Source organism: Tursiops truncatus, chromosome 8 (assembly GCF_011762595.2).
Source record: "Tursiops truncatus isolate mTurTru1 chromosome 8, mTurTru1.mat.Y, whole genome shotgun sequence".
Lineage (NCBI taxonomy): Eukaryota > Metazoa > Chordata > Mammalia > Artiodactyla > Delphinidae > Tursiops > Tursiops truncatus.
The window spans coordinates 101,253,981-101,277,164 of NC_047041.1; the positions used below are offsets into that span (position 1 = coordinate 101,253,981).

General features: G+C 46.6%; 1 long non-coding RNA gene across 2 annotated transcripts; it reads left to right on the forward strand.

Annotated features, from left to right (window-relative positions):
- The first annotated feature begins 10,645 nt into the window (after positions 1 to 10,645).
- LOC141279409 (uncharacterized) lies at positions 10,646 to 18,640 on the forward strand. 2 transcript variants are annotated; one of them, XR_012333592.1, is made up of 4 exons: positions 10,676 to 10,787; positions 11,123 to 11,326; positions 16,320 to 16,382; positions 17,101 to 18,640. It is a non-coding gene; the product is annotated as an uncharacterized lncRNA (long non-coding RNA). The 2 variants fall into 2 exon arrangements; XR_012333591.1 differs by having other exon boundaries at positions 10,646 to 11,326.
- Positions 18,641 to 23,184: the final 4,544 nt, after the last annotated feature.

Genomic DNA, 23,184 nt, shown 5'->3' on the forward strand with positions numbered 1-23,184 from the left:
GTCCTGGGCATCTGGGAGGGGAGGATGGGGCACCCCCTGCAGGGACGGGGCCATACTGCTGAGGTCCCACATGGCCCTGCTGGTCCCACATGCCCCGCTCCTCGAAGCCCTGACCCCTTCTTTCCCCACACACTCTACCCGTGCAGCTCTGGCTCAAACCCAAACCCCTACTTAGCGCAAACCTGACCCCAGGAAGCTCCCCAGAACACGGAGCCTCCTTTAAGTCTTCTCGGGGGTGGGGGAGGGGAGTTGCCCCTGTGACCCAGACACCTGCAGCTTATATAAGCTGCTCCAGCCCACCCCCCCCCCACCCCCCCCACCCCGGGATCCCAGCTCTTCTACCAGAGAGAAGACAAAGAGTAGGTTGACGTGGGGGTAGAGGAGGGGCTGGGACAGCGTGGGGAGGGGTGAGCCGCAAACCAGGGCAGCGTCTGCAGAGCAAAGACTGAAGGAGCCCAGCTGGGGGGTGGGGGCTGCCCTCGGCCACCAGGAGCCCCAGGTGGAGCCCTGAGTGGCAGACTGTCGGGCACAGGGCCTGGAATCTGCCTTTTGCCTTTGGGAGTCCCTGGGCAAGTCCTGCTGGGCCTCAGCCTCCTCCTCAGTAAGAGGAGTGGTCCATCACTTCCCGGAATCCTGGGCTGGTTTGTGAGAGGGGCCAGGTGGAGGGGCGGGGAGCCTGGTGCACCAGGCCCCACCCGCTTAGCTCTGTATTGGGTTTCCTTTGATGAGAGGTTGGAACACTGCAGGTCTGGATGAGCGGAGACCCTGCCCCCTCCCACACCCCCAGCCTGAGAGTACCTGGGATGGGGACAGGGAGAGCAGGGCTTCCTCTTGGTTGCCCTATTTGGGCATTTTTCAAGGACTTTTTTCCAAGTGTCTCCTATGCAGCCTCTGACTTCCAGGGAAGTGGGGGAGGGGCAAGCAGCTGTAATCACTGGCACCCCCTTACGTGACCTCCAAGCATTTAAGGCTCCGGCGTCAAGGGAGCCCAGGGACAGGACTGGGTCCCATGTGCTGAGGCTGGAATTGCGCGTCTTTTTTTTTTTTTTTCTGGCCGCATCACTCGGCTTGTGGGATCCTAGTTCCCCGACCAAGGATCGAACCCGCGTCCCCCGCATTGGAGGTGCAGAGTCTCAACCTCTAGACTGCCAGGGAAGTCCCCTGGAATTGGGCTCTTGAAGATGCCTCAGAGTGGCCTCCAGAGAAAAGGGGAGGGTGACGATGGTGCCACATTTACTGCTGGGGTCCCCCCTGCGAGGACCATGGGCAGGGGGCTGAGCCTGGAGATCTGGGCAGTGGGATATGAGGCGGCCCTCTAGGACCCCTCGCTTTTCTAACTCGGAGGTGAGAGGCTGGGAGAAATGAGGAGAAAGGGCCTGGCAGGAGGGGGAGGCCTGCAGACCTGGGGACACCCGAGGCCTCCTGTGAGGTATAACCCGACCCCTCTGAGTTGTGGGACGCGGGCATCTGAGGTCCTAACCCTGGCCTGTTCCTCCACCTCTCAGGGCCCCGTCCCAGCCCCTTCACATAAGGCTCTGAGGCTGGGCCTCAGGTCAGGCCCGTGGCCATGGCCTTCACAGACCCGCTGGACACCCTGGGTGGCGTGGGTGGCTTCCAGCTGGTCTGCACGGCCCTGCTGCTGCCCTGCAGCCTGCTGGCCGGCCACAACTGAACTTCACGGCCGCCGTGCCCCGCCACTACTGCCAAAGGCCCGCCAGCCACACTGCGGCCACTGTCAATGGCTCGGGGGCCCGGCTGAGGGCCACCGTACCCCTGGACCTGCTTGGGGCCCCCTGAGCCATGCCAGCACTTCATGCAGCCTCAGTGGGCCCTCCTGGGCCCCAACACCTCCGTCCACAGGACGGCCACCAAGGGCCGCAAGGACGACTCAGTCTAGAACCACAGTGTTTTCCTGTCCACCATGGTGATGGAGGTCGGGGTGGGGGAGGGGGCGGGGTGGGGGGCCGTGGGGCTGCTGCCCGAGGCCGAGGCTAGAGCGTCCCTCCCTTCCCCGCGGTGGGATCTGGTGTGTGAGGCCCGCGCCCTCTGAGACCTGGCTCAGTCCGTCTACATGACCGGGGTGCTGGTGGGCGCCGCGGGTCCCAGCCTCCCGCGCCTCTTCATTAACTTTTCTTTATTAAAGTTTGTGTATTTTAAAATAGATAATACATACAATACATTCACAAGGTTCAAAATTCCTGAAGGTACAAGCGGGTTTGCAAGGAAGCGTTCTCCCCGCTGCCTCACACTCCAGTAATTTCTACAGGGCAGCCTGGTTTCCATGTATCTTACAGAGATTTTTTATGATTTTATACAATCTAGGTGAACATGTACATGTGCTCCATCCCCCTTTTCTATACAAATGCTGACACACCCATGCATGGTTTTGTATCTGGCTTTTAACCTCATTCGTGGCCTCTGCGTATTCCTTCAGAAAAAGCTCTCCTGTCCTCCCTGTATCTGGGCTGCATCCCACTGTGCAGATGAGCCACAGCTGACCAAAAGAGCCCCTGAGGGGGGCTTCCCAGGTGGCACAGTGGTTGAGAGTCCGCCTGCCGATGCAGGGGACACGGGTTCGTGCCCTGGTCCGGGAAGATCCCACATGCCGTGGAGCGGCTGCGCCCATGAGCCATGGCCGCTGAGCCTGAGCGTCCGGAGCCTGTGCTCCGAAATGGGAGAGGCCACAACAGTGAGAGGCCCGCGTACCAAAAAAAAAAAAAAAAAAAAGAGGTATATTCCTTTTAAAAAAAGAAAAAATTATTTATTTGGTTGCGCCAGGGCTTAGTTGCGGCACGCGGGCTCCTCAGCTGCGGCATGCAAACTCTTAGTTACGGCATGCATGCAGGATCTAGTTCCCTGACCAGGGATCGAACCCGGGCCCTCTGAGTTTTAACCAGGGAAGTCCCTTGGGAGGCTTTAAAAGGAAGGGAGTCAGTGTTCATTCAGGAGACGTCAAGGCAGGGAAACATTATGGATAACTTTATTGTATTTTCAGTGACGTGACAAAGTTTCTTCAATGATGGATTTCCTTCCCCAAATGCTGGTCTCCACACCGGACTGGAAGCCCCGATAGGGCTGTGTGCCCAGAACATAGTAGAACGTTTACATGGCAGCGTGCAGGAGCAAATTAAAGAACAAATGAACTCGTGAAGGTAAGGAAGGCAGGGCATCTACACTTGAGAGAAGAAAGAAGGGGGAAGAAGACAGAGCAACACCAGACAGAGTGGGGAGGAGAGAGGTGAAGGAGCCGTGTCAGGGAAGCTGAGACAAGAGGAACCAACCAGAAGGGAGTGACCAGTGGAGGACAAGCGTGGGCGAGAAGACAGTCCATGCAGTGACCATGATGTCCAGGTGGGGTCAGGAGACCAGTGAAGCAGAACTGGTTCCTCCAAGGTCAGATTATCTACTCTCAAGCTTAACAACTCCAGACCAAAGGAAGCCCACATCACACTGCCTCCCCTGCGGTGTTAAGGGCCATGAGATGTTTCACCTGAGTTTGTTCAGAATCATATTGGGGGCCTTGCCTCTCATGTCCACCTGGGAGGAGCTGGAGTGGTGAAATCAGACCTGCATTCTCCCTTGACGCCCCCCGGCCTGCCTAGGGCCAACAAGAATTACTGTCACCTTTTCTAGAAGTCTCTTCTCTTTTGTTCCATCTCCACTGACTCACACAGCTCGGGATGGCTGGGAGGGATGGTAGGAGTTTCTCAGTAAGTGGTTTGGGAGCAGATGCTGGGCCCTGCTAGGAGAGAACCCACTGCCACATTCTATTTTTCCACTTCTCCTCCCTCTAGGTTCCTGGGTCTGTGCCAGCATGTCCTACAGAGAAGCAAGACCTGGGGCCCAGAAGCACTTACAGAAGTGCTGCCGCTGGACAAAGAACTTCTTTTCTGAAAGACGTTGACATCTCTTTCAAATATATTCATGTGTATTTCCTCCAAGGATATTCTCCTGTATGACCGCACTGTAACCACCACAGTCAGAAAGTTAGTGTTGCTATATGACTACCATTTCACCCTCAGACCTCATTCAAGTTTCCCTAGTCCTCCCCAACCATGTCCTCTAAAGCAAGAGGATCGGGTTCAGAATCGCAAATGGCATTTAGCTGTTGCTTCTCTTTCAGGAGTAGGTCCTTTGCTCTTTGACTTTCGTGACTCCGGCAGTTACACAGGGTTTTATAATTGGAAGAACTAATAAGACTCCACAAAGCACACTTATTTAAGGCTTTCATAAGACCAAGGACAGGGGCTTCCCTGATGGTCCAGTGGTTAAGACTCTGCTCTTCCAGTGTAGGGGGCTCCGGTTCAATCCCTGGTTGGGGAGCTAGGATCCCACATGCCATGCGGTGCAGCCAAAAAAAAAAAAAAAAAAAGACAGAGGATACAATACAGCAGGAGGAAGAAAATACAGGCGAACATCAGGAAGGGCCAGGGCACCCAGGTGCACCTCCCAGGGTCCTCGCAGCCCCCAGGGTGTCATTCATCCCTGCATCACAAGCCATTGGATGGATGTGAGCTATCTCGATCTCAGGGAGGCCAAGTACAAGTTTGCTGAGGGGTCTTTTCTATCCCACTGGTCACAGCCCAAATCAGGCTGTGTAACCTGGTAAACCAGGCGCAGACCATGAACCTACAATTTTCAATAAACAATGCAGACAAGCTGGTAGAAGCTGCTCCAAGAGGAGGTTCAGACTTGACCAGCACATTATAAATTACTGGCTGGTACGTGGGCTTCTTCAGTGACCTGTCCAGGGTTCTTCTTGACAGTCCTTGTCCAAGCAAACATGAGATGGAAACAACTGGACTTGTTTTAGTTTGTGGGGAAACGGTGACATTGGGGAAGGGGAGGCGAGAGACAGCCTCTCTCACGAGATAGTCAAGTGGAGTTTCAGACTTCTGGACAATAAGAATTCAGAACTCCTCAGCCCATCTCATTTTTCTCAATTTCTTTTTTTTTTTTTGTGCGGTACGCGGGCCTCTCACTGTTGTGGCCTCTCCTGTTGCGGAGCACAGGCTCCGGACGCGCAGGCTCAGCGGCCATGGCTCACGGGTCCAGCCGCTCCACGGCATGTGGGATCTTCCCAGACTGGGGCACGAACCTGCGTCCCCTGCATCGGCAGGTGGACTCTCAACCACTGCGCCACCAGGGAAGCCCTCAATTTCTAATCTCATCAAATAATTATGAGTGCTGGTCATAGGCTCGGGATGTTAAAGATTAAGATGAAAAGAAAATGCCTGTTTCTAGGGTTCAAGTTACTCATCCCCAAGATCTTTCATTAATCACGAGACCAGATACTGTTTGCAGAATGGTCTGAATGTCTGGTGTAGTCTGGGGTCAGCCCCGGTGACCCAGTTGGGTTTATGCCCGAGTTTGTTGGAGCAGCGTAGCAAAGGAGCACCTGACTAACCCCGTTCAAAAAAAATCCTTTTATGTAAGAATAGAACATTCACAAAGGAGACAATACCAATAGGAAGTAAACAGAGGAAAAGATTCCACATCAGTCATAATCAGAGAAATGCAGTTAAAACCAGGAGATGCCCTGTTTCAAATATTTAAGTAAACATTTTCAAACATAGTAATGTCAATGCATAGTCAATGCAGGAGATGTACGGGTAGCAAGGAGGAAACTCCTGCAACCTTTCTGGAAGTTTCTTTGGCATTCTAGATCATGAGTTGGAAAAATTTTCACATTCTTCTAAGCAGCAATGACATTTCCCAGACTCTGCCCTAAAAAAATAAGCTGAAATACGGACAAAGTTTATTTACAAGGATATTCATCATCCTGCTTAATGTACCAGAAAAAAATGTGAACTCTCCAAATATCGAACAATTTAAATAAATTATGATACATTGTGCGTTAGTTAAAAGCCATGTTGATGAAGAGTTTTTAATGGCAAGGGGAATGTTTACAATATGCTGTTAAACAGTGTATTATAATTACTTATGATATTTTCCTAATTATGTCAAGAAATAGAGACTCGGTAGAGAGAAAACAATATGTTAAAATGGTGACAGTGGTTGACTCAAAGTACAGGTGATATTTTATTTTTTTCCTGGCTGCTTTATATTTAAAATTTTTTTCTCCAAATTATCTACATTGAGCAGGTTTTCTCTGGTAATCGAGGGAATGAGGCACGCAATGAAAAAAATTATAGGGATTCAATTAGGCCGTTTCTCAGACGCAGGGCAGCCGTCTTGAGGCTTGGAGTGAGGGAAGGATCTGTGCGATGCGGAAGTTCCCCGAAGACCCAGAAGGCAGCCAAGGCTCCAATCAGTGACCTCCCATGGAGCTCCTCCCACTGGTAGGGGGCGTGGAGAGGTGAGGGGCAGAGGGGTAGGTTTTCAGCCTTTCAGCAGAGGTCTGGTTCTCCACCAAGGACAAAGACCAGGTCAGCTGGGGCTACAGTGGTAGGAAGGAATAACCTGTTTTGTAGCCCACAGGCTCTCCTGTGTGCATGTCTGACCCTAGACCAAGTTGCGCATCACTGATGCCAAGAAGTCATTCTAAAAAGTCCTCATGGCAACAGTCCCTGTTTCCAGCATTGTGCAAAAGAACTGGGATCAGCACATCCCCCTCCCTAATCTCATGGTAATGTGTTGGCTGCCCAAAGGAAAGAAATAGGGGCAAAATAGAATTCAAAAATTATTTTGTGAATGATTCTTGCTTTACAGATTTGTAGAAAGATAGCTACTAGCTGACATTTTTGAGCTGCTGGATGAGTTTAATACTGAAAAATGCAAAGGTCAAATGAAAGTAAGCTACAGCATGTTCTGACAAAGTATGTAGAACAGAATTCGGACATAAAGAATTGTTCACTCGGGTTGTGTAGTTGTTAAAAACTGAACTCTAAAGAATTATCAAGACTAGAAAAGCAGGGACTTCCCTGGTTGCTCAGTGGTTAAGGCTCCACTCTCCCAATGCAGGGGACCCGGGTTCGATCCCTGGTCAGGGAACTAGATCCCACATGCGATGCCACAACTAAGAGTTCACATGCCACAACTAAGGAGCCCATGTGCTGTAACTAAGGAGCCAGTGAGCCACAATTAAGGAGGCTGCCTGCTGCAACCAAGACCTGGTACAACCAAATAAAAATAAATAAATATTTTTTTAAAAAGACTAGAAAAGCAGTATCTGGGTCTGCTTGAGGAAAACCTACACTATTGTTTTGAAATATTGATGTGAAAAAATTTGATCAAAGTAAAAACCCATTAACAATATCCTAAGAAATCTCAACATTGCACTTCTTTTTTTTTTTTTTTTTTTGCAGTTCGCGGGCCTCTCACTGCTGTGGCCTCTCCCGCCCGCTGCGGAGCACAGGCTCCGGACGCGCAGGCTCAGCGGCCATGGCTCACGGGCCCAGCCACTCTGCGGCATGTGGGATCTTCCCGGACCGGACCACGAACCCGCGTCCCCTGCATTGGCAGGCGGACTCTCAACCACTGCTCCACCAGGGAAGCCCAACATTGCAGTTCTTAATGACAGAAGATGCAGAACTATTGGATTTAAAAGATAATCTCACCATTGAAAACAATTTAAACTGATAGAATTATCTACATTCTGATTAATGGAAAATTAATGATTATCAATTAATGGATAAGAATATCCATCAAGGAAAAAAAGTGATAATCTTCTGTTACTTGCTACTAGCTACCTGTACAAATGCAATTTTGCATTGATGGTGACTATCAAGAATTTGAAGAATTCTTGAATTCGAAAGAATCATCATGAAAAACAAGAACTGCACACAGCCATCTTGAGCATAAAACCTGATATAAAAAGTTATGTTCTGAAGCAAACCCAACTTTCCTATTAAAATATTTTAAAAGATTTTAGAGACAAGTATAATACAAATTCAAATGTCTTTCCTAATACATTGCATCATTTTTTATTATTTTAGTAAAAAAGTAAATACTAAGACAATGTAATGTTTTCTCTGTGCTCCATGGAAATAGCCCAAATCTCCCTCAATCCCTCAACTTCCCCCAGTGGGAGGAACAAATATATTTTCTACTAATTCCATAAAAAGAAAAAGTTGGGGATGCACTGGAACAAACACAGAGGTATAGAGATAGTCTGTCCCTCCCTCTTCTTTTAAATGATTTTTACCACTTTTTAAAAAAATTTTATTTGTTTTTTATTTTTGGCTGCGTTGGGTCTTCGTTGCTGTGTGCGGACTTTCTCTGGTTGCGGTGAGCAGATGTACTCTTCGTTGCGGTGTGTGGGCTTCTCATTGCAGTGGCTTCTCTTGTTGTGGAGCACGGGCTTCAGTAGTTATGGCACGCGGGCTCAGTAGTTGTGGCACACGAGCTCTAGAGCACAAGGCTCAGTAGTTGTGGTGCACGGGCTTGGTTGCTCCATAGCATGTGGGATCTTCCCAGGCCAGGGCTCGAACCCGTGTCCCCTGCATTGGCAGGCGGGTTCTTAACCACTGTGCCACCAGGGAAGCCCTTACCACTGTTTTTTGAAGTGACATGACATCATGGGAAGTCTCAAAAACAGAGTGAAATAATCGACCATGATCTCTACCCGACTCCACCCACCCCCATATTAGTTATCTATTGCTGCATAACAAATCATTCCAAAACTTGGTGACTTAAAAATAATAATAAATATTTATTATTTCCGATGGTTTCTGTGGTCAGGAATTCAAGAAGGACTCAGCTGGGTGGTTCTAACTCAGAAACTTTCATGAGGTTGCAGTCCTCTAAAGGCTTGACTGGCGTTGGAGGTTCCACTTCCAAGGTAGTTCACCCACATAGCTGGCAAGTTGGAGCTGGCTTTTGTCAGGAGGCCTCAGTTCCTCTCCACACAGGCCTCTCCACAGGGCTGCTGAAGTGTCCTTACAAAATGGCGACTGGCTTCCTCTAGAAGGAATGATTCAGAGTTCAAGGTAGAACCCAGAATGCATTTTATGACCTTCGCCTCAGAAAGCACACGCTTCTGCCACATTCTATCGATCACATGAGTTAGTCCTGAGTCACGTCAAAGGAATCTACATGTGGTCTTGGGTACCAGGAGTTGAAGATCTTTGGGAGACATTTTGGAGGCCAGCTGCCACACTCCCCTCAACACTCCGACTGTGGCTATGTCAGGGTATTTCCTTCCCAGACTTCACCTGACCTTAAAGCCTTCATAGAGTGATAATCATATTATTCAGACATTTTTATCTATACCCACCCCCAAATTCACATGTTGTAAAAACTCAAACATGAGAGGAAAATGTTTGAAAAAAAAAGGTGAAAATTTCTTCCCCACACTCTTTCCATTCCCCACTCTCTCTTCACAGTTAGAAGTAAATTCTTTCAGAATGTTTTTTCTTACACGATCTTGGGCAAGTCAATTGACTGCTCCGATTCTCAGTTTCCTCATCTGTAAACTGAGGGAAAATAAGGCCTACCCAACAAAGTTATCTTAAGGGTTAAATGACATTATATATGCAAATCACTGTACCTGATACCTATGAAGTGCTCAGTTTATACCTCTCCTGGCTAAAAGTCACATGGCCAGTAAGTGGCAGAGTTGTAATTTGAACCCAGGTCTGTATTTCCATAAAACCATTACTTTCCCATTATTCCAGGTACCCATATGTCCCAGTGCTATCACTAAGTGTGTAAATTTGAGCAAGGCATCTAACCTCTCTAAGCTTAGCTTACTTCATCTGTAAAATGGGAACAATAACACCGTATGCAGGGAAACCAGTCTAGTGAGAAAGTAATTCAGCTCTGAGGGTGTACAACAGGGGTACACAGGTATGACCAGAGCAAGGGGTACTTATCTACTAAAATTCTTCCAGTCTTAAGCAACAGAAACTGACTCTGGCTAAACTGAGTCCCAGAGGAGGTTTTTCTGGACAGCTGTTGGGTGAATTCACGGGCTGGAAGAAAAGGCAAAAGGATCTGTGCAGCTCCAGGCCTGCGCAGCAGGAGTGCTCCAGCCTTTTCTCTAGGGACCTATGGTAGATGGTGCAGCTCCGAGCATCTTCTGCCACTGATTCTTCACTTAACATTTTCAAATCCCTGGAAGGAATTTGACTTGCTTTGCTTGGTTCCATTGCATTCAAACTCATGGATCAGAAAGCCTCAGCCATAGGACTTCCCTGGTGGTCCAGTGGTTAAGACTTCGTGCTCTGGCTGCCACGGTTGTGGGCTCCATCCCTGGTCGGGGAACTCGGGGAACTAAGATCTCACGTGCTGCGCTGCACAGCCAAAAAGGCGGGTATGGCACGGTCACAGGAGAACTGCGGGCCTGACAGCCCCATTCCGCCCCAGCTTGCCTCTGATCCTGCCTGGCGCGTTACAAGGAATTTCCTGCGGGAAATGAATGAGAGACCTGAACCTTTAGAAGCTGGCATCACCTTGGTGGGGAATGGGGGGGAGATTCCCAGGAAGAGGAAATGGCATAGGCAAAGCCAGAGAAGTAAGAGAGACTGTGAAGCATATTGGGAGATGCAAGATGGAACCCTGTGGCTGGATGACTGCAGAGCGAAGGTAACTAAACACCCCACTTCCAGGTGGGAAACTCATTCCTTAGAGTTCAAAGGAGGCTGACTCCATGTGCCAGCCTGACCAATCAGAATACGCCATTTCCTCAGCACCAGGGATTGGTGCAGGGAGGCCATGTGACCCAAGGAGGGCCAATCAGATTCACTCTATGAAATCCCGATTGGGGTTGGGAGGAAGAGAATCCTCTGGGTCCTGACTCAAGAGGTCTTCAGGAAGAGACCAATTTCCTGGATGCTCTGGAGGCAAACTGCCTGGTTCAAGTCTTACCAACTCCTTTACTAACTGTGAGACCTTGGGGGAGCTAATTAGACTCTCTCCTCCGTGAAATGAGATTAATAAGCCTTACCTACACCGTAATAGGACAGTTAAATGAGAAAATAGACACAGAACAGGTAGAGCAGTGCCAAGTGCACACAGAAAGCCAGTGTGAGAATGAAACCAACAGAGAAAAAAGCAAGCCAAGAGCATAAACTAGTATGAGTCACGTTTCTGTCATTTCCCATGCATAGGTCCCGACTAAAACACTGGAGCATCGACTGGGATTGAAAAAAAAAGTGGGAAATGAGGGATGAGAGGGCAGATCATTTTTGCCGTGCTAAACAACTGGCTTTTTCTCCAGATGGCAGTGGCAAGTCAGAGAAGGATGTGAAGAAGAATATGAAGAAATACTAAGAAGGAAATAAACTAGGACTGTCCTGAACAAAAAGACCCCTGTTGACATTTTAAAAGCAGAAGTTGTACATGTACAAATTAGAAAGTATAAACGGCACAGAAAGGCACAAGATGAAAAGAAGATTTCCCCTGTCCATCTCTCTCCCCAGAGGTAAGTACCGTTCATAGTTCTTTATGATTTTTCAGTCAAGAGTTTTAAATAAGTGATGAGCGCAGATTTGCATTTTAGGAAAAACCTCTCTGGCAGCAGTGGGGAGGGACACATGTGTCAGGGTTAGAAGCAAATGGCTCACACTCCTCCGTCACCCACCTCTATCCTAGCTAATGCCTTCTCACCCTTCAGGTCCCAGGTAGGTATCACTCCCTCCAGGAAGTACTCCACTCCCCCCACCCCCGGCCAGAAGCCCCCTCCAGATTAGGACACATGCTATTAGAATAGAACCACAGCACATTTCATCATCACATTTGTCCTTCTTGTTCAATGTCTTCCTTTTCTGTTAGATTGTAAACTCTGTGAGGGCAAGGACCATGACTGCCTTGTTCTCCCCAGAGCCAAGGGTGGTACTACACACAGAACAGTCACTCAATAAATATTTATTAAATGAATGATTCATGATTGTTTTGGGAAACCCTGATAATGCAGAAAAATCTAGAGAAGAAAATAGAAATCACCTGTGATCTCATGACCCACAGATGATGACTGTTAACATTTTCTACACATCCTTCCAGGCATCATTTGTATCCAGGTGTCATTAGAAGGACCCTGACAGCTATGACAAGAGAGCCAGGCAAAAGACAGGAGAGATGCTCAGAATCTCACTGGGTGTAATTTCCACACCTGTAAGGGTTGTGATCCTGTCAGGTGGGAAGAATGGGAAGGGAAGTTAGAATGAACACAAGCAGTGAATGGATTAGATGGACCAATTAATAGTAGACAGTATTGACATGTATAACAGAAACTTAAGTTTTATCATGTCTATAAATTAAGTTTGTTAGAGTTATAGAATTACCTAAGAACTTGTTAAGATCCTACTTGTTAGGCAATTAAGTGCTTACATTTATAAAATATTTAAACTGTAAATTTAATTAACTAAGTTAACAATTATATAAGTTATATAAGGCTTGTACATTGAACCTAAAAGCTAAAGGACATATCAAAATGAAAAACTTTTGTGCATCAAAGGACACTATCAACAGAGTAAAAAGACAACCTACAGGATGGGAGAAAGTATTTGCAAATCACATATCTGATAAGGGATTAAAGAGAACTCCTAAAACTCAACAACAACAAGAAACAAACAACCCAATTCAAAAACAGGCAAAGTGGACTTCCCTGGTGGCGCAGTGGTTAAGAATCCGCCTGCCAAAGCAGGGGACACAGGTTCGAGCCCTGGTCCAGGAGGATCCCGCATGCCGCGGAGCAACTAAGCATGTGCACCACAACTACTGAGCCTGTGCTCTAGAGCCCAAGCGCCACAACTACTGAAGCCCGTGCACCTAGAGCCTGTGCTCTGCAACAAGAGAAGCCACCGCAATGAGAACCCCACGCACAGCAACAACGAGTAGACCCTGCTCAGCACAACTAGAGAAAGCCCACGCACAGCAACAAAGACCCAATGCAGCCAAAAATATAAATAAATAAATTTAAAAAAAAAACAGGCAAAGTACTTGAATAGACATTTCTCCAAGGATGTACAAATAGCTGATAAGCACATGGAAAGATGCTCAGCATCACTAAATGCTATGGACCAAATGTTTGTGTCCTTCCCAAAGTTCATATGTTGAAACCCTACCCCTCAATGTGATGTTATTTGAAGGTAGGGCCTCTGGGAGGTAATTAGATTAGTTCATGAAGGCAGGGCCCTTATGAAGGGATTAAAGCCCTAATAGAAAGAGGAAGGACCACAAGATTCATCTCTCTCTACCATGTGAGGATACAGTAAGAAGGCCATCACTTGCAAACCAGGAAGAAGATTCTCACCAGACACCAGCTCGGCACCTTGATCTTGAACTTCCCAGCCTTCAGAACTATAAGAAATAAATGTTTGTTTTTTAAGCCACCCAACTTATGGTATTCTGTTATAGTAGACCGAACTGACTAAGGCACTAATCGTTAGGGAAATACAAGTCAAAACCACAATGAGATACCACTTCACACAAATAACAAGGGTTGTCAAGGATGTGAAGAAGTTTGAACCCTGTGCACTGCTGGTGGGAATGTAAAATGGTGCAGCCACCGTGGAAAACAGTATGGCAGTTCCTCAAAAAATTAAAAATAGAATTACCATATGAGCCAGCCATTTCACTTCTAGGTATACACCCAAAAGAATTAAAAGCAGGGATAAGAAGATGTATGTGTACATCAAGTGTCATAGCAGCATTATTCACAATAGCTAAAGCATGGAAGCAACCCAAGTGTCCATCAATGGATGAAGAGATAAACAAAACGTGGTACGTACATACAATGGAATATTATTTCGTCTTAAAAAGGAAAGAAATTCTGACCCACGCTACAACATGAATGAATCTTTAGGACGTTATGTTAAATGAAATAAGCCAGTTGCAAAAGGACAAATATTGTATGATTCTACCTATAGGAAGTACATAGACTAGTCAGACTCACAGAGACGGAAAGCAGAGTGGTGGTTGCCAGGGGCTGGAGGGGAGGGAGGAATGGGCAGTCATTGCTTAATGGGTACAGAGTTTCAGTTTTGCAAGATGAAAACAGTTCTATGGATGGATGGTTATGTTGGTGGTACAACAATATGAATGTACTTAGGCCACTGAATTGTACACTTACAAATGTTTAAAGTGGTCAATTTTATGTTATGTGTATTTTATCACAATTTTAAAAGTAAATAATGAAAAATAAAACAGGGAAGTTCCCTGGCGGTCCCGTGGTTAGGACTCGGCACTTTCATGGCTGGGGCCTGGGTTCATTCCCTGGTTGGGGAACTAAGATCCCACAAGCCGCCAAAAAAAAACCCCCTAAACAAACAGCAAAACAAAACAAAAAAGCTAAAGGACAAACTAATTTTTTTAATTGGTAGCTTTATGTGGTGGTTTCTAATAACAGCTTTATTGATGTATAACTCACCTATCATAAAGTTTATTTTTTTAAGGTTCATAATTCTGTGGTTTTTAGTGTATTCACAGAGTCGTGCAACCATCAACACTGTCTAATTTTATGATATTTTCATCACCTCCAAAAAGAGACTCAGTACCCGTTAGGAGTCATTCCCCATTTCTCCCTTCTCCTAATACCTGGCCATCAATTATCTACTTTCTGTCTCTATAAATTTGCCTATTTTGAATATTTCATATAGATGGAATCATATAAAATCTGGTCTATTGTGTCTGGTTTCTTTCACTTTGTATAATGCTTTCAAGGGTTATCCTCATTGTAGCATGTATCGGTGTGTCATCCTTTTTTATGCCCAAATAATAGTCCTTTGCGTGGCTAAACCACACTTTGTTTAGCCATTCATCAACTAACTGTCATTTGAGTTGTCTCCACTTTGAGGATATTGTGAATAGTGTGGCTCCGAACATTCGTGTACAAGTATTTGTTCGAATACCTGTTTTCAATTCCTTTGGTTATATACCCAGGGGAGGAATTCCTGGGTCATCAGGTAACTCTGAGCAACTGCACAGTGGCTGCAACGTTTTCCATTCCCACCAGCAAAGCAACGTATGAGAGTTCCAGTTTCTTCACATCCTTGCCAATACTTGTTATTTTCCATTTTTTAAATTATGGTCATCCTAGTGGGTGTAAAGTGGTATCTCATTGCAGTTTTGATTTGCACGTCCTTAATGACTAATCCGTTGAGCATCTGTTGCAAGCCTTTGACTAATTTTGATTAATTTTCAGAGTTCTGGAAAAGTTGATTTTAACATCTTTTGCCAGGGTTCACATGGTTTTATGCAGGAGAAGATTTTGCAGATCCTTACTCCGCCGTGAGGCCCACTGTCCCTGCTGACTCTTGGTGGATGACATTGATGACATTACCCTCATCATTGTGATGCAAGGTGGTTTCTGTTATACAACAGAGTCTAACAGCACAGTGGGAAAGGGACTGAGTCAATTTTAGATCCCATCAGCTCATAGATTCTATAACTTTTACATCTTAGTTCATGTTCCATATCCTGTCTCCTTGTCAATACAAGCTTCTGGAAGCAGGAACTGTGGGTTGCTTTGCAGCCTTCCCTCTGGTTCCCAGCACTGTTCTTTGCCTGCTTAAAACATTTAATATAACCACTTTGGGACATTATTTGGGTCTTTACAAATATTTTAAAGTTGTCTGGGGTTACGATGTTCTGAATCTAGACTCCAGATTTAGTCTGCATTGTCCAACGTGATTGCTATAGGGTCCCTGTGGCTACTGAGATTGAAATTAATTAAAATGAAATAAAATTTAAAACGTAGTTCCTTGGTTTCACTAGCCACATTCCAAGTGCACAGTAGCTACATGTGGCTAGTGGCTACTGTATCAAGTGGCACAGAGCTAGAAATTTCCACCATGACCCTGCTCTAGATACTTCCTCTCCAGCTGTCTCAGAGCACAGGATCATCACTGTTGGGAAGTTGAAGGGGCACTGGGCATAGATTCTCCTTCATTTGCAAGGAGGCAGCTCTTTTAATGAGTCCTGATTACTTTTTTTTAAATTTATTTATTTTATTTTATTTTAATTTTTGGTTGTGTTGGGTCTTTGTTGCTGTGCGCAAGCTTTCTCTAGTTTTGGGGAGCGGGGGCTACTCTTCATTGCGGTGCGTGGGCTTCTCATTGCAGTGGCTTCTCTTGTTGTGGAGCATGGGCTCTAGGCATGCAGGCTTCAGTAGCTGTGGCTCGTGGGCTCTAGAGCACAGGCTCAGTAGTTGTGGTGCACGGGCTTAGTTGCTCCAAGGTATGTGGGATTGTCCCAGACCAGGGATCAAACCCCTGTCCCCTGAATTGGCAGGCAGACACTGCGCCACCAGGGAAGTCCCCTGATTACTTTTAATGATAAGGTAATGGATAAAGGATATGATTTTCCTGGGTGATTTCCAACTACTAGACAAAGTTTCCAGAGAGGATGACTGTGCAAAATACAAAAAAACAAAACAAAAGCAACCTTAAATAATGCTACCATTGTTATCTCTTCAGGGCAGCCTTTCATCAGCTCCCGGCATCAGGACCACTTCTCTCTTTATCAAGCACTCACCCAAGGTCAGTCGTCATATAATCCTAGCCACAACCCAGCCTTACCTGGAGAGAGAACCCAGCCAGGTCTCCTGGTTCCCCAGCCGGGGCTGCTCCCAGAGCACCCCTCCCCTCTCACAGACCAGCCTCCCATCTCCGAAAGACTTAGTGAGGATTATAAAATAGACCCATCAAGCTGAGATGAAGCAGCTGAGACGCCCAAGTCAGGAGAAGGGCAGCCAGCCCACGTGGTCCTGGCCCAGTGCTGGCTTCAAGCAAAGGAAGGCTCTGGCATTAGCGAGAATGACTGTGAACACAGCTGACTTCATGGGTGTGCAACCTTGCAGTTGCTCGGGACCCCACGCCCAGAAGGGTCCCACATTTGGGTTAATGCTCTGCTGCCGCCATCTTGAAATTCTCAATCATTTCTGAACGAGGAGCCCTGAATTTTCACTTTGCACTGAGCCTTGCAAATTATGTGGCTGGTCCTGACCTTTTCCATGGAAGGCGTTAATCTTCGAGCAAGAGACAGGCCAGGCAGGGAGATGGGGGAGTGAAGAGCTGGGCAGCAGCCATGGAGAGCCAAGCAGGGGTCAGCGAGCTACAGAGCCACCTCAGGGGCCCCTGGGGTCCAGGCATTTAAGGGGTAAATGCTTGCTTGTTGCAGAAACATAACTATTCAGAGAAATTCTTTTTCTTTTCTTCTTTTTTTTTTTGGCCACATGCGCGGCTTGTGGAATCTTAGTTCCCCGACCGGGGATCGAACCCGCGTCTTCTGCAGTGGAAGCACAGAGTCCTAACCACTGGACCACCAGGGAATTCCTCTTCAGAGAAGTTGTAATGACACATAACAAAGGTTTCCATGTTGTAACTTTGTTTTACCGTGATGTTGACAGTTTATTCTCTTCCCAAACTTTTGCCTGGTTTCATGTTCAGGTAAAAGCTAAGAAGTGTTTGAAAGGAAATTCAACCGACAAACTTGTAAAGATAATTTTTCATTCAATATGCCAAACAAGACACTACTATTTAACAGCAAGCCATACTACATGCAATACATTTTTGATGGTTTAAAAAGCAACAAAGTGACTTTAGAACATAAAGGAATACTTAAATATTACTTACAGAAGAAGAAATAGCTAAATGTCCTCTTGTATCTGAAAAAGACTCAAAATGTTCTAGATTTTTTTTTCTTTTGGCCCGATTAGGAAAGAAGAAATAACTAATAAACTATGTAAATACATTAGTTAAAAGAAAACAAGATAAAGAAACAGGAAATAAATCAACTATACTTCAATTTAAAAAAAAAGATAAAACTTTTCTTTTATGCCCACACACAAAAAAGGAAGAGACGGGAAGGAACAGAATGTCAGAGTCAGCCTGCTAATTTTGATGAGGAAGCTCATTGTAACTACTAACACAAACCGAAAATCTGCTGTTTACTAAAGTAGGAGGATGTATAACAACTGTAGCTTTAATTCCATATAAATGGAGCTAAAAATGCACTACAGCTTGTGGTCACTTGCTAGCTACATGCACGCAGGTATTTCGGTATTTGTTTTGCTTTGTTCATTAGTAAAAAATCAGCTAATTCTAAAAAACAAAACAGGAAAAAAAACTTGCCTCCTTGATAGCTCCATCTTCCCAGCTTGTCTTCCTGAAAGCTTATACTGTGCCCACAACCAGCCAGAAGAACATTTGGACTCATTAAACTTGCCCACCCCTCCAGCCCAAGAAGCTGAAGTGCTTGGGACAACAGGTCTCCTCTGGCTCGACCTCGGGGTGAAACACCTTAGAAGGGGAACAGCATTCCTCCTCAGCTGCTGTCCCCACCCACTCGCCAGCCTTGAGGGAGAGGGGCCGGGGAGGAACAGCTCTTCTTTGATAAATGGGGGGGCGAGGGGGAGGCCAGAGGACCACAGGGGAGAAAGGAGTCGCCTCGGGTTTCCCTTCAGTGAGTGCTTCCTAAAGGGAGAAGCACAGTTCGTCTTGTACGCTCACATGATCCTTGGAGACACAACTCATCTCCCACAATGTCACCTGTAAGGACAAGATAAACAGCCACACCTGGGGCCCAGCTCAGGCCAACCCTGGTTCTAGTTCACGTCACGTCCTAAGGAAGAACGTCTACATGCTGAGGATCGTGCACCTCAAGAGCAGGGCTGGGACAGCGCTGGGAAGAAAGATTGACGGCATTTCCATATTTTCCCTTTTATACACAACACTCCCCAAATAAACAAGTTGCCTTTTCTTCCTAAATTCTTACAGTACAGAGCGCTTGATTCAATTAAAACATGTGAGGGTATAGGGCTTCCCTGGTGGCGCAGTGGTTGAGAGTCCGCCTGCCGATGCAGGGGACACGGGTTTGTGCCCCGGTCTGGGAGGATCCCACACGCCGCGGAGCGGCTAAGCCCGTGAGCCATGGCCGCTGGGCCTGCACGTCCGGAGCCTGTGCTCCACAACGGGAGAGGCCACAACAGTGAGAGGCCCGCGTACCGCAAAAAAAAAAAAAAAAAAAAACATGTGAGGGGACTTCCCTGGTGGTCCAGAGGTTAAGACTCTGTGCTCCCAATGCAGGGGGCCCGGGTTTGATCCCTGGTCAGGGAACTAGATCCCGCATGCTGTAACTAAAGATCCCGCATGCCACACTAAAGACCTGGTACAGCCAAATAAATACATTAATTCATTTAAAAAAAGTAAAAAGTAAAACATGTGAGTGGACTGACCACAACTGACCATAAATGCAGGGCCACCTAGTCCATACACCACACCTGAGTGAACTTGGAAAAGGTACCCCCCTCCAGGAAGATGCAGCATCCTGGGCACTCAGCTTGGTGGGTGAATGGTGCCCACCCCACCCCCAGGGAGATACAGCTTCACAGTAGGATGCACAGCTTGGCCAGTAAAACATAGGCTCAATTTCGGCAGGCTGTCCTCGCCCATCTGGCCAGGCCTCCTTGCTCAGTGAACAGCCTGCACAACTGCACTCAGAGGTTCTGCTTAATCACTAAACATTAAGCTGTTCTACAATAGGAGGAAAGCAGTTTGCCTGGCCCAGTTCCTGTCGTGTACAGTTTGCTGATAATCCTTAAAGCCTCACAGCAATAGCTACTTTCTTTTTTTTTTTAAAGAGGAGGCTGTTAACTCAAGAGAGTCTCAGGAAATTGTCTGGTATGTAAAAGAAAGTGAACCAAATGAGACAAAACTCAGAAAGATATTTGGGCAAAGGTGCAACAGAGGGATAGATGACTTGGTCTCTAGAGTGAGCTGGAGGTGAGTTCAGATTATGGCTACATGACCTCGATAAGTCATTTAGCCTCAGTTCCGCCATCTGGAAAATGGAGATAATAACGTGCACTTCATCGGGCTATTCTGAAGATTAAAGGAGGTAACATTCATTTATTCATTCATTCACTCAACTGATACTTACTAGCACTTGTTACATGCCAGGCACTGAAACACAACTGTGAATATATATATAGGGCCCCTACCATCTAGAATGGGGTCAAAAATAGTATAAAGTTTCCATTAAGATGAGTTATGAGAGAGTATGATGAAGGGTAATTGGCCTGGTCAGGTGGGTCAAGGAGAGTTTCTTGTTGGTCTGTGATCTAGAGAAAGAGTGGGAGCTACCAGACAATGAGAGACCCAAGTAGAGGGAAGGGCATGTGCAAGGGTCCTGTGGCAGGAGGAAGCTTGGCTCATTCATGGAAGCTAGACCACTGGGGCTGGAGCACAAGAATCAAGGGGAAGAGTAATATCAGAGGCGGCTGGAGGGAGGTAGCTGGGGTCAGACTGGGCAGAGGCTTCAGGCCTCAATGAGGATGTGGTTCTTCATCCTACAAGCAATGGGAAATGAAAGATTGGTCTTACGTTAGATGGGGCAAGAGGCGAGAGGTGGCCGGTGTGACAGGATTACATTGCTCTTTGAAAAGATTGCTCTGGCTGCGGAGTAGAAAATAGATTGGAAGGGAGCCAGAGTGGTGTGGGGACCAATCGGTAGGTCACTCCAGCCATCCCGGTGAGATAGGATGGTAGCCTGGTCTAGCATGGTGGTGATGGAAAGAGAAAGGCGGTTTCATTGGGAAGAGAAGAGTGAAATAAGCATATCTTGGAAATACTGCAGGTTCAGGTTCAAACCACCCCAATGAAGTGAATATTACAATAAGGCGAGTCACATGAATTTTCTGGTTTTCCAGTGCATATAAAAATTTTGTTTATACTGTAGTCTATTAAATGTGCAATAGCATATGTCTAAAAAAGGTACATACCTTAATTCTAAAATATTTTATTGCTAAGAAAATGCTATCATCTGAGCTTTTAGCAAGTCGTAACATCAAAGGTCACTGATCACAGATCCCCATAAAAAATATGACTGGGGCTTCCCTGGTGGTGCAGCGGTTAGGAATCCACCTGCCAGGGCAGGGGACACGGGTTTGATCCCTGGTCCGGAAGATCCCACATGCCGCGGAGCAACTAAGCCCATGTGCCACAACTACTGAAGCCCGCACGCCTAGAGCCCGTGCTCCACAACAAGAGAAGCCACCGCATTGAGAAGCCCGCGCACCACAACTAAGAGTAGCCCCCGCTCACTGCAACTAGAAAAAGCTCGTGCACAGCAATGAAGACCCAACGCAGCCAAAAATAATTTCTTTAAAAAAATGACAATAATGAAAAAGTTTGAAATATTATGAGAATTAAAATGTGACACGGAGACATAAAGTGACCAAATGCCGTGAAAAAAATAGTGCCGACAGACTTGCTTGTTGAAAGGTTGCCACAAACCTTCAATTTAAGTGGAGTAAAATGAGGTATGCCTACAAACAGAATAGGTGATGTGGCGGGAGGGGATGAGAGCTTTGTCGTGGGGACTCCTAGACTTCTGATGTGTGGGCCTAGGTGGACACTAGTGTCACTTGCTGGGACAGACAATGCTAGAAGAGGACCAGGTTGTACGCGAAACCCTAATTTAGTTTTGGGAATACTGAATTTAAGATGCTTCCTCTCTAAAAGAGGCACCAAAAAAGCAGTTGTGCCTGTACCTCTGCCTCAGAGGAAATGTCTGGGCTAGAGATCCATGTTGGGAGTTCCCTGGTGGCCTAGTGGTTAGGATTCCAGGCTTCCACTGCCGTGGCCCAGGTTCAATCCCTGGTTGGGGAACTGAGATCCCAGAAGATGTGCGGCACAGCCAAAAAAAAATGAAAAATCCATGAGTCATCCGTGTAGAGGTGGCGCCTGGGGTAAGATTGCCTCAACACCACTTGGATCATTTGTAAACTTAAAAAAATTATATACCTTCTTGTGTATGCTTGTTCTGTAATCAAATCACTGAATTAATATTTTAAACTTTTTATTCCTAAAGATTTTATACAATATAAGAATTCATCCAGCCAAGAAGGATATGAGTTCAAGGGAAGCTCCCACGCAGAGAAATCTCAGAAAACCTATGTTAGTTATCTATTGCCATGAAACAAATTCATCTAAAATTCAGCAGCTTAAAGCAACAAACATACTATCTCACAGTTTCTATGGGTCAGGAGCTGGGGGGAGCTGAGCTGGGTTCTTCTGCCTCAGGGTCCCTCATGAGGTTGCAGACAGAATGTTGGCTGGGGTGGCATCATCTGAAATCTGGACGGGGCTGGAGGATCTCCTTCCAAGGTGCTCATTCATGGCTGTGGGCAGGAGGCCTCAGTCTTTGCTGGGTACACCTATCCCTAGGACTGCTTGGGTGTCCTCATGACATGGCAGCTGGTTCCCCCGGAGCAAGTGAACGGAGAGAGGCTGGCTTTTATGTCCTCGTTCCAGATGTCACACACGGGCTCTTCCACCACATTCAGTCCACTAAAAACAAGTCACTAGGTCCAGGCCACACTCAAGGGGAGGGGGATGAGGCTTCACATTTTAAAGGGAGAAGTATCAACGAATTTGTAGACATATTTTAAACCTCTAAACTGAAATTACACCGTCAAATTCTTTGACCGACAAGAATCAACTCCTTCCTCTGGGTTTCTCCATGGCCTTCCACATTCAGAGGGAGTGGCTGTCGTACCCATATCTCCTTGGCTCTTCAGTAACCACTGGTAATCAAGCCCAGGGCTTTCACTTTGTCCTTCTGAGAACACAGAAGGTGAGTTGCGAGCTGGGAACTGACGCTGATGCAGCCCTGACTGTCTACACTGGTTCTTCACAGCTCCTTCATGCTTCAGATTCTGGTCCTCAGCTTTGCATGAAACAACAAACATGCATCACATGTTTGTTGGGATGGAAACAACATAAAACATGTATCACATCCTCAGAGATAATCAGGATCTGGAGAAGTGGTCCCCACTAAACTCACTTTTGAGAGACTACTTTATAAATACTTAGAATAATTCATACACCAGAACACCTCTGTGCTTGTGGCCTCCCAGGAATCTTTTAGGCCTTATGAATGCAGGTCCACCTAGGGCCATACGGAGCCACTCTGGGCATCTCCAAGAGGACCTGGTCAGCCACCAGGGATATTGCATCCAAACACCCAGCCTGCTGGGCTCTTCCTTCAGGAAACAGGACAAAGGAGTAGAGATGGATGCCCTTGGAGAAGCAACGATGTCCATGCCCAGCTTCCTCCAGCCACACCAAGGACCTCAAGACACAAGCTCAGCCTTGCCTGGTTCTGAACCAATCTGGACCAAGGCAAGCATGGGAATCCTGGTATCCAAGGTGCCAGCTTGGGCAACTTCTGGGCACCAGAGCTGCATGAGTTAGAGTACACAGAAAGCCACAATAATAGTGGCCTTAAAATTGTATTATTATTATGTTCACTATTTTGGCTACACCGGGAAGCTTGTGG